Below are 12,262 nucleotides of genomic sequence, written 5' to 3'. Positions count from 1 at the left end.
TATAGATTGATCTTTTTCTTATGGATTAAGGTTAAAAATTGCTTTTTTAAGTTTATGATTTATTACTTTTATGTTATTTCTCCATTATGAAAAGTAATTTTCAAGACCTTGAAAACACGCAAGGCTTTAGAGACGGTGCAGAAAGTTTAAAGGAGACTGCTTCCCTACAAATAGAACATAATGTGCTCTCTCCCTCTCTGTCTCCTATCTCCATGCACTGTCTCACTGCAGGAAGATAAAGCAGAAAGATGTCTCAAGAATCCCTTTCAAGGAGCCACCAGTGCGCTCAGGGACCGATGAGCAGCATCGAGAGACCAGCACTCGTCCCCTGCCCGGAGTCTGAGGAGCAGTGAACTGAAGAGTTGATGCGTTCAGAAGCCAGTAGGTCATAGCTGTACTCTGAGGCTCCAGGCAACACACATCACAGACAAACCAGAAAGGCACTCTCTGGCTTTCAATATTGATCACTTCTCACTTCTCACACATTCGCAAACACACACACACACACAGACACACACCGCATGTCAGAGAAATCAATGAACAGACAAATTTACACTGGCTGTAAACCAAGTAATTCTAGTAGTATTTGTGTTTTTTGAGTTTGTGTGCGATCGAGTGTATATGCATGACTGAGAAACAAGAGGAGAGAGTTGAAAAGTTGAATCCAGAAAGTTCTGTGAAGATTCGTAACAAACGATTGTGGCGGGGGGGACTATATAGAGAGGAGGAGAAGAGGCGTTAAAGGAGGCGTTGACGAGGCGTTGTCGGAAGGAGAAGAGAGGAGGGGATTAGGGTTGGCGGTTCGCTGTCGAACCAGCATCGATACAACGGCAGCATTTGCCTAATCCCCTGGTAATGGGAGCTTAGCAGCCTCCTCGGACACACAAACACTCCCACTGCCTCCTCCTCCGCTCTGCTCCTCTCTTCTCCTTTCCTGCCCTCTTCCCTCCTCATTTACATAACATTAGAAACATTAAGGCGGCTCCAACAAGGCCCCATTATGTGCGTGTTGGTTTTGGGTCCCATTGCGTCGGCCCCAAGGCTTTGGAGAGGAGAGGAGCAGAATGAGTCAGGACATCACAGAGGCTTGTCCACTGTTTTGTCTGCTGGAGATGGTTTGTGTGCCTCTAAAGGACTTATTGAAAAGGGAGAGAGAGAAAGAGAGAAGGAGAGAGTGATTAATGCTTCTCTGAAAGTCCAGAGACGGTGATCTGATTGCAGATGTGAGTCCAAAATTGTCAGCTGCAGCATCCCGCGTGTACCCAGGCTTCAGTTTAGTTAGGTGTTGTCTGTTTTCTGATAATTAATTAAGCTGGAGTGACATAAAAAGCACCGTGGCAATGATGTTTCATGGACGCTTCTTGGCACCGGAGTTGTTTTTCAGAGCTGAAGTTCAGACATCAAGGTGACAGAACTGATAAACAGAAGTGAGCTATTCACCTAACAAAGCTGCTGTTCACTCACACACTCACACCGTTATCACCATGAAAACATAACATTCTTGCTTGAAGTACAACATTGATATATATGAAGATACATTGTGCAAAACTGCTGCGAAAAAAATGTCTTTGTATAAGATTAAAAATAAAACACCTTAAATTAGCAGTTTAATCACAAATTTCAAATTCACAAACTTAACATACTCTGATAAAAAATAGACCAATACATTTTGTGTCTGTCATCATTAAAACAGGAATCTTATAATTGGCATACTCCATAGCCAATTAAGATAAGCCAATAGCCAACAAGTTATTTGTATTATTAAATAGAATAATCCTTATAGAAATATGACAATAATGCTGAATACTAAATAATACTGAATGCCACCATGCTAGAGATATAGCAGCAAATAAATAAATAAACACTACATGAAAAATCAATTACAATGAACAATTTTAAAATCCTATATCTACTGTTACGTTTTCAAAACTATGGAGGCCTTGCAAAGAAAAAAACAGTGGCCCTCTGAGTCCAGAAATAAGGAGGCAACATTTTTTTTATAATAAAGGTTGAATCCACAGGTTAACTGTTTCAGTTAAGTTGATGCTTCCACATCATGTTGCAGCAATAACATTTTCAGAAATATATAGTAAATAACAGACACTGACATATGACTCTGTATTCCCTGTTCGGTCTGTCTACAGATTGTGATGAACGCTAATATCAGCTCTTTGAATCATCATAAAATGATACAATCCTGCACAGTCTATCACTGGTGTCAGTGAGTGAGAAAAGACACAATCATACTAAACACATTTTTCAGTTTGGATCATCATAAAATGATTTAAAGAAAAAAAGCAGCCAGGATTTCTTTTTTCCCCAATAGTGCTTTAGCATAAAACATAAAATATCTGCAAAAGATCTAAAATAGTAAATGTGCCTTTAACATCAGAGCTGCAGAGATTTGTGAATGCATCTCAGTTTGTTTTGGTCATTTTTAAATAGACTTTTTTAAAAAAAAAAAATGTATTTGCTTATAATTAATACTGTTAACTAGTAGGTAATAACAATGAATTGTGTCTGAGATTTAAAACAAACATACTATAACAGAGACCAACAAACAGCAGAGTCACATTTTACGTACTGACATGATACCAAAGACCTCACTCATATTTGCCAAAGTGACAAACACTGTCCGCAATTAATCATCAAACTACACACAAACTCAGAACCATGAACCGGCAGAGACAGAATAGCAACAGTGTTTCTTTTCTTTTTTTTTATAACTTTCCCTTTTTCCTCGCTTTCATTTAGTCCCATAAAGCAGAGTTTTCAGTTGGCTTCAAAGCTCTGTGCTGAGCTCGGTTGGGGGCCTTCAAAGCCCCCTGTCTGTCGGCAGGTTTAGGCACAGAGAAAGCTTCTTGTTCTTTAAGGATTTGGCTCACAAATAACGCCCAGCCAGGGCCAAGGCAACTAGCTTGCACCCTGACAGGATAGTAGACAGACTTCTGCATTTTAGTGATGTGTTTTGGGGGCTATTCCTGCATCTATCTGAGTGAGTACCTGCTCTGTTTGGTTTTGTTCTGCTCTGTTCTGATGTTTTCTAGGCTATCCTCTTAAAAATGTTGTCTGGTTACAAGAAAAAAATCTTGTGAGTGCTAACAGTAACTTAAAGTTGTTTGCTTTAGACATTATGCATCTAAAATTGGTTTCTAGTTTAAGATGTCATTTTCTTATTGCATTGTTATTTAATGTTCTCAATTAATAAATGCACTAAAAATAAAATCTGTAATAAAATAAGCTGTTCATGCATTTTAAATAACAAAACTATCTTTTAGGTTTCATCAGTATTATCTTGATGAATTTCAATTTGAAAACGTCAATTTAATGAGTGCACTGCATTAGCATGGGCTGGTATTTTAATTTTGTGAGCAGTGCTTGTTTAGAGTGATAGTTTGTTTGATATGAGGGTTTAAAATAAGTGCCAAAGTAATTATAATGCTTATGAGATCTTTTCCTAACAACATAACATTATGGTTTTATTTTTTACACTCTACTCCTTAATTAATACGTGTGTGTAGCACTATTCGATTTTTGACATCCTGCTACTGAAGTAACACATTATCACTTCAATAAGCCATGGGTCAGGGCGTTTCTTCTATCATTCATTTCATGCTTCAAGTCTCGGTTTAATGGAAACTTGCAGACCAACAAAACAACAGGTTTCTGAGCTATATGAAGAAGGGAGGAGACACAAACTTCCTCTGGCCAATCATTGGAGGATTCAAGTTTGGTTTAGAACATTATTTTTAACTGGATGTTTTTCTGCCAGGCAAAAAGGAAAAATCAAATATTTGACATTTATGCAGCCTTTCTGACAGGCAAAAAGGAAAAATCAAATATTTGACATTTATGCAGCCTTTCTGACAGGCAAAAAGGAAAAAATCTAATATTTGACATTTATGCAGAAAAAAAGGAAGAGAAAAGAAATGTATTGTTTATTTTACCTAGAAAATTCTTTGCAACTGTGGTTAAAGTATTATTCTGGTGCACTGACAGCTAATCTGGTTTTCACTAGTTTTCTATATATTTGCAGGGTTTGTACATGAATGTCTCTTTATGAATTTGTTGATGATGAGAAGATGTTCCTCATCACATCCAAGTGATTATTTTTTGTGTTTACTGGCAGATGGCTGGCAGTTTTTTCTGTGTGTGTGTGATGCAGAGTTTTAGTGAGGTTATTGCAGTGAGTTAGGTGTCTCATATCTATATTGTGCTGTGAGACTGCATCGCTCCATATTAGTGTACATATACTTTATATATCATGACAGGCAGCCATCGACACAACAGAATTAAAAACATGAAAATTAAAACGGACACACACGGATCACCAGTTTTGTATTCAGTGCAATGAGAAGATTGATGGCATCTGATCTGTCTGTTTTCAAGCAGCTCAGTTCAGAGTGATTATTGTATAATGGACTGGCAGAAAGTAATAAGTGATACAGTCGCTGCAAAGACCCTTAGGTTTGTACTGTCACACATAAGTGCAGAATATTAGCAACCTCAGATGCTTCATATTACGAATGACTTTTGCACTGATTGTGTTCTTGATGTTTAAAGATCGAGTTCACACTCAAAATGATGAGGAGATTACGATGAGTGCTCCGTGTTAATGCAGCTCGACCTTGACATAACCTTCACTGTAAGTGTCTTTATTTTCTAATTGCTAGCTTGAGAGAAAGCAGTCTCTTTTGGCCTGTCCCCTTACTGCCTCTTATGCCATCTTATTTCTTGGACTAATATTATTCTGTGAAATCTGATTAGTATGTTTTACTAAAACTGCAAATATCACTCTGTATGTAAAAACACAGGCAAAACCAGTGCATGAATGCATGCTACACCACCACAACCTGGTGCAGTAGGAGGCCCAGAATTCTGTTAATATCTCTAATTATTTGTCAGGAATCGGATAATTTACTATAGCTGTAAAATTTGAATTAAAGTCACTGTTTAACCCGTACTGTCAATCAGAGCTTTCTAGCGTGGCTGTGGTGTTTATAAGATCAGTTTATTTGGAATTAAAATAAAGAAGCTATATTGACACAGTGTTTAAAGGCAATATTACTGTGGTTTTTCTATTCATGGGACATGCTGATACATACTTCTGCATTGTTTTGTTGTCTTGTTGTCTCTTTTCGCTTGTTTTGGCACTGCACCTGTCCTGAAGTTCTTCACATTGTGTGTTTACCATCAGGCTGCTGAGGATCACAGGACTCACAGACACTATAGCCGTTTCTACTGCTGCTCTTATTGTTAGTCGCTTTGGACAAGGGCGTCAGCTAAATGCCCAAATTGTAACTGTGAATGGTAGGCCTGCCCACATGTTAGCTCCCCAGTCACAGCAGTCTTAAGAAAGCAGTGCTGAGAGGCTGACTGGATGAGATCGAAACAGGCAGCCATTATAATCAGTCATTCAGCCTTTTGGAGTAGACATTCACTGTTTGTGGTTTGTTCTAAATTCAAAGGGAACCTCTGTGACCTGGTGGCTTTCACATCGGCCTAAAACCTCTTCGCTCTCCCTCCCTCTTGTCTTTTCCCGCATTCCCTCATTCTCTCTAAGTCTCTGTCTCTCTCCTTCGCTCCCTGCCATTCTTTGTCTGTCTTTCTTTCTTTTTATCTCATATAGAAATAGTCAATCTTCTTCTGAAGGCGGACTTTTCTAAAGTTATATTGAAGTTATTTGAAGTTATGACTTCTTATTGCATCACGAGTTGATTATAATGTCGCTGTCAATATTTGTTTTCTTTCATATCCAGTATAGTTTCTGAGTTGTGCTTTGTCAAAGATTCAGTAGTATCAGCCCTCCAATTAGTCTTTAATTTAACATCGTTCTCGGTGGTCACTGAACTGCTGATTAGATTCTAAGCCAATTTTCTATCATTATTTTCCCAGTAACAGTTTTGTGGGGTTTTTTTTACCTCTTGGGTGAAAGGTCAGTCTTTGTAAATATTTCTTTTAGCATATTTAATTGTTGTTTGTCTTGCTCTTTTCTATTTGTTACTGCAGTGTGCAGCTTAGTTAAACAGTCTGAGATGAAATTCGGAGCTGTGCTCACGATGTGTTCCCCTGTTCAAATTTAAATATGGACAGGGGTTATGTGAGGAGAATAGTGGGAGTGTGCGTTGCATGAATGCTAACCAATGAATGACGCCCGGAACTACGTTCACAGTATTTTAGGTGGAGCCATAAAAACCATAACGACAAAGTTGTGATGGGGTATGATTGCAGTATTTAATGTTATCATTCAATATTTACTGCGGAGGGGAAATTAGAAACATTGCTTTTGGTTATTTTAATAGTATTTTGTCACCTGCATTATCTCTAAAATGTGTGTATATTTCAGAATTCGCTGCTTAACACGTTTATATACCTTTTTTCACTGCGCAGGTTGACAAATAATTGTGATTCCTGACTCTTTAAGTCCGACTTATTGCTATTCATGGTCTCAGTGGAGGGGGGCAGGGACGAGAGCCTTTCCCAGCATGCACTTAGCAAAGGACAGGGAAGCTCCGAAAGCAGGTCGACAGTGCATCATATGGTGAATATGGATAGACAAACAGTCTCACTCAGGGGCAATTTAGACTCTCTGGTCCCCATGACCTGTGTGTGTTTGGGCTGTGGGAGAATATACAGGCGAACGCAAGGGGGGATCATGCAAACTCCACACTTAAACTCACTAAATGAGCTAACCACTGAGCCACTGTGCTGCCCTGGTATTATTATAGTCACACCCTGCCTCTCTGTCTCACCTTTCCTCTCAGCACCGTGCAGTTGGGGAATACTGCCAGGATGTGTCACTTCTCCAGCAAACTGTGGTTCTCAGCTCTCCGCTGTGCTAATCATATTTCTTCTGGCAAGTTGTTAGCTCTAGCAGGAGGGAGGGAGGCAGGGAGAGAGGGGAGGGAAGAGATGTGGTGGAGGAAGGAATAGAAACAGTAGAGGGGAGAGGAGAGAAAGCACATGGGAAATGAAGAAAAAGAGACAGAGAAAGAGAGGGGGGATAGAGAGTGCTGTAATTAGTCAAGTTTTGCAGTGGTTTTCTAACTCAGACGCATTGTAGAGATACTGTATGTTGTTGAAGGATACCTGAATCTCTCCCTCCCCTTCTCTCTTCTCGTCCCCTCTCCCTCCCCTCCTGTCTGCGTCTCTACCTTTAAATAATGCAGTGTGAGAGATGGTTCTTACATACTGAGGAGGTGTCAGCAGACAGTTATGGGAACGTCAGCACCATTGCACCTACCCAAGTGACACCTACACGCGAGCGCATCCGCACATGCACACACTTCTGTCATCTCTGTTTAGTGTGTAGCTAAACTCTGCTGCACTGAGTCAATAATTAGGTCTGCTCATACCATTAACGTATAGCATTAAGGCCCGAGAACATCAAATAAGTGGTAATGCCACACTTTTATACACAAACACATGCTGAAAAACATGCTGGAAATGCCAAATCAATTCAGATGTATTGCATGAAAACTAGGACATTATACTAATATGTTTGCATCATTTGACAATTTAAACAATTACATTTAAAATTAATTTTGAGTGAGATTAATCTATTATAATGAGAAATGTATAATAATATTAATATTTCAACTTTAAAAATACACTGAATATAGTGATTTATTAACTAAAACTATGTATTATTGAATAAAACTGACATGTTGAAATATTGAGTACCCCGTAGTGTATATGCTGTGTTTAAAATGTGGTGAGCATTTCACAACAGTAAATATCATGTTCAAACTATTGTATATAGTATGACAAAACAGCACCTCTTTATCCTAACTGACAAGGACTGTATAATTGTCTTTGCAGCCACATGAAAATGTAAGTAGTTTGACATCAACCCGTTTTCACGCAGCTTTTTTTTTACACTTAAAATAATCTACACTTCAAAATAAATGTTACTGTGTTTCTATTTTGATTTTATTTTTCATAGAATAAGCTTTTTAACAGTATAGATTTATCATGTTATAAACCAGTTTTATAAACCCATATTTATCAGCCATGTAGCTGTACAGCTTTCTTTAAATTCCCCATATTCTAAAACAACATAGATGGAACGTAATTCAGCCTGTGTACATATCAAGATATTATTAACATTACAGCTCACAGTAGTTTAATTTACAGCCAGTGTGCAGGAAGGCCGTGTTCTTCCTGGTTGATGATCTAAAAAGCTTTCAACATTAAGAGTTACCCACATCCAACCTTTGGAGAATTGCCTTGGAAAAAAAGTGTCACTTTATGTCAGTGGTATATGTTTTACTGGCTGCAAATATTTGCAAGAACTCTGACAAGGTATTTTAGAAGACAGTGTAAATAATCATTAATAATATTAGACTGTGATGAGAGCAGTTACTTGCAGAAAGCATAAATTATTAGATCTGTTCTTTTGTATCATTAACAAAGATGAACTGAAGTAATGTGGTCATTTTTCTTTGCCTGCAGGGTGACTGGGAAAAAAATGTCAGCCAAAATCTAATGTGATTTATTTTATACAATTATAATATGGCTGGATGCTGCCAAGTAAAATAGAACAGCTTTTGTTTCCCTGTTAGAGTCGTTGTGAGCCTTTTATTTATACCATTATGCCCACAGGCTGTTCTGCCCATCGGCTCACCTATAATACCAACTATATAGAAGCTGCATGGAGCCATAATGTAACCCTCCAGTCAACTATGTTTCACGGCGCCTGTCGTACAGTACAGATTCCCCGTGTTTCAGAGCCTCTCTGGGCCTCTTCTGTTGTATTTTCACTTCCAGGAACAGCTATTTCTTGGCAAATATAGCCAGACACCTTTTTTTGTCTGTCTGTCAACACTGGGGCTGTTGCTACTTCAATAATCTCAATGTCAAATTTGTATTAGACAAATATCTAATAATAGCCAGTCTGTTAGATAGATGTCTCTTGCCAGGGTTTAGACGCAGAGAGCTGCTTCATTCTGTCACCCTGTCAAGATCCCTTGAATACTGAGCTGATGAAATGGCTTCCTGTAATACAATTTGGACTCAATTTAATAAACAATAGACATCATATTGACATTGTGTTACATTTTTGCATGCCTATTATGCACTCTCTTTGTGTGGATGTTTAATTGCAGCGTGACCTTGGAGTGACACAATGAAGAACATTAAGAAAAGCAAAGTCAGCAAATTATAATAACATCCACCCCCACTGCAGTTTGTTAAAGAGCGGTACTGCGGTAGAGTTTGTTTTGTGTTTCTGCGATTAGGCTCGGAGTATGAATACCGTGTTTCATCATTTATGCAAATTTTTAATATTGAGCACACAATGCACAAATGTTTTCTGAATTAAATTTGTTAATGGCTCTGTGTTTGGTGCGTACAGGAGTTTTAAATGTGTAAAACACCTAGAAAATCACAACTCTCTGAGACAGTAATGCAGAACAGAATAATACGGTAGAATAGATTATTATATTATTAATACTAAGGGGATATTTCCCATATCATTTGAAAGGAGAATATCACCCACACGGCTTTGTACCCACAGCCGAGGCGAGGCTGCCTTTATGCATAATTCATATTTCCATATCGTCATGGTGATCATGTGCGATGAGTGTTTGCTCTCACAGCAGGGGAGCTGGTTGGTGGTGGTGGTAGTGTGTGTGTGTGTGTGTGAGAGGTGGGCTTTAGGAAGGGTGTGTGTAAAGGGGGGAGCAAGGTGTCAGGAGGGACAGCAACAGAGTGGGGAAAGGAGAGGAAAAGTGCGACTGGTAAAAACACTGGCTCCATATTCCCCTTAATTATCCTCCATCTCAAAGCGGCCCATTTCTAGATTTTTCTAACTACGGTTATTTTTACACAGTGGAGATAGGCGGGAGGAGTTGGGATGGGGAGGCTTCGAAACAACTCGTAAATAGCGTGTGAGTCAGATTTACACTCACAAAGCTACACACCTCTGCCCTGGATTTTTAGTTGGCATATTAATTGATTGCAACCCACTGCTTTCTAATTATGTCTGAAAAAGTAATATAATTACTCCATCTTCAGCAATAATTAGGCGAAAATTAGATATTTTTTATTGTAAAACCTCTTTTAACATAACATTTCACTGTGTAATAAAATTCAGGATATGAATATGTGTTTACATACCTTCCAATTACACAATGGTTTTTGTAAAAAAAAATGTGATTCACTATCAAAAACACCCCAAATTGGATGTTTTTATACTGTTAGATTTAGAATGGTTAATGTTTCCCATACTGTGATTTAATTTTAGGTATGATTAGCTGTATTCACTTATCTGAAGCCAACTCTGTGAAACTGGTCCATTTAATTATTCTTGGGGTTTTTTTTGTGCCCCAAACTACATTTTGTTACAGCATCACAGGCTGTTGCATAGCAAAATACAGTCACGAGCATGATGAAAAATTGGCATGCTGCAGCCTTTACAAAGGTCAATTAAACAAGAACACAAAAAAATGTTAAAAGGCAAAACCCACAAATGTTCTGGATAAGAATTGACCACAATATAAAATACCCACAAGATTAAAAAGATACGAGGAAGCAGAAACAGTGGTGAGGCTTGACTTCCTATATGCTTAGTGGTTTCTCCCATAAAAACACAGCTCATGACCTTTGTTGCACAACACAACCCTCACTTTCACATGCTTCCTGACACTGTACAAAAATGCAGAAATACTGTACAGATGATACAGAAAACAACTAATAGTGTTCAGTGACCTTTACAATGACCTCCCGGTTCCTATGAACCACACGTTCAAATTCACCAAAAAAAATCAGGCTTATCAGGCTTTCTTTTCCAAAATATTAACTTTTAGCAATATAATTAAATATTGAATCAAGTTTCTTGGGCCTTGGGGTTCAAAATGTTTTCAGGTGGGGTTTAGGGAAACAGCTGTTATTTCAATCCCAGGAGTGGATGGGAATATATAGGAGGGAAAGTTGAATGAACAAGTCCTTTTTCCCTAAACAACTAACTGGCCAAGTGCCTTTGAGCAATTCATTTAACCTTCAAATAGTCCTCAAAAGCTTCTCAGTAGGCCAGGGTAAAGTGTGCTGGATTGTGGCCTTTAAACTTATCTTGTTGAAGTTAAATGTTAATGAAAAACAATTAATAAAGAAGTGAAAACAAGTGTTTATTATTCGATTATTAATGTTATGAAGGAAACATGTTCTCGTTCTTTTATTGTCTTTTGCTCTTGTCCGCCCCCCTCTACTCCCCATCCTTGGTGAACTTGAATCGATCTGATCACTGCTCTGAATCCTCTTGAAAAGCTGCCTTACACACACACACACACACACACACACACACACATCCATCTCTTGTTCAATCTTCATATTCCTCTCCTCCCAGTGGACAAGATGGACTAGAATTAATTAGCCCCACCCGTTATGGACACACACACACACCCACAAGAAAATACACACATTCACCCTTCGTGTGTGTGTGTGAGTAATGTGTGTGCACTGTTTATACACAGAGGAGGAGTGTGAATTTGCTCATACTTACTATTCCCTTGGTGTCCTACAGAAAGATATTGTGTGTGCGTGTGTGTGTGTGTGTGTGTGTGTGTGTGTGCGTGTGCGTGTGCGTGCATGCATGCGTGTATGTGTGTGTGTGTTTTTTGCGTGAGTGCATGTGTGAAGGCTGGAATTCAGAATGGTATTGATTAAACACAGCAGGGGGTGAGTGTGTGAGCACTGCAGATAGCTCACTCACCTGCCACTCTGCAGACACACATACACACCAAACATACACACACAAACATCAAACTGTCCGCTGGCTTCATTAGAAAGAGTCTGCCTGGCTTTCGATATGATGAATAAAATAAATCAAGGAATTTTGATTCAGCTTTGAGGTACAAAATATCAAATTTGTGTTAAAAAAAGTCTTCGCGCACCATTCTTTGTCCTTCTGATGGACAATACTGTCGTGTTTGACGGGTAAACATTGACAAAGTTTTCCTTCAGACAATCAATACCCAAAACAGCCGATTTGGCTATTAATGATCTGTTGAAGTGTCCATTAGCAAGGCATCAAATGATTGCTCACTTAGCCGCTCGTCCAAAAAACCTTGTACATTTACTTTTGATCTTTTCTAAAGAAAAATATTATTATTTTAAAGGATTACAAGTTCCATTTTCAGGTTTCACCAACTTCTAAAGATTATGAATAAACACACACCTGAACAGTGAAAATGTTGAAGTAAAGGCTTAACAGTGCTTTAACCTGTAATCCAAATTTAACAGCAGCCAGCCATGCAGAGGCAAG

General features: G+C 38.5%; 1 long non-coding RNA gene across 1 annotated transcript in view; it reads left to right on the top strand.

Annotated features, from left to right (window-relative positions):
• LOC148188209 (uncharacterized) overlaps nucleotides 1-12,262 on the top strand; it is a 79,438-nt gene that overhangs the window by 44,739 nt on the left and 22,437 nt on the right. Inside the window, exon 2 of the long non-coding RNA XR_015778053.1 lies at nucleotides 232-381. This is a non-coding gene — a long non-coding RNA (uncharacterized LOC148188209). The remainder of the gene's footprint in view (nucleotides 1-231; nucleotides 382-12,262) is intronic.

Source organism: Plectropomus leopardus, chromosome 11 (genome assembly GCF_026936395.1).
Source record: "Plectropomus leopardus strain MGB_pleo_1.0 chromosome 11, ASM2693639v1, whole genome shotgun sequence".
In the NCBI taxonomy this organism is placed as follows: domain Eukaryota; kingdom Metazoa; phylum Chordata; class Actinopteri; order Perciformes; family Serranidae; genus Plectropomus; species Plectropomus leopardus.
This window is presented reverse-complemented; position numbering and strand designations above follow the sequence as displayed.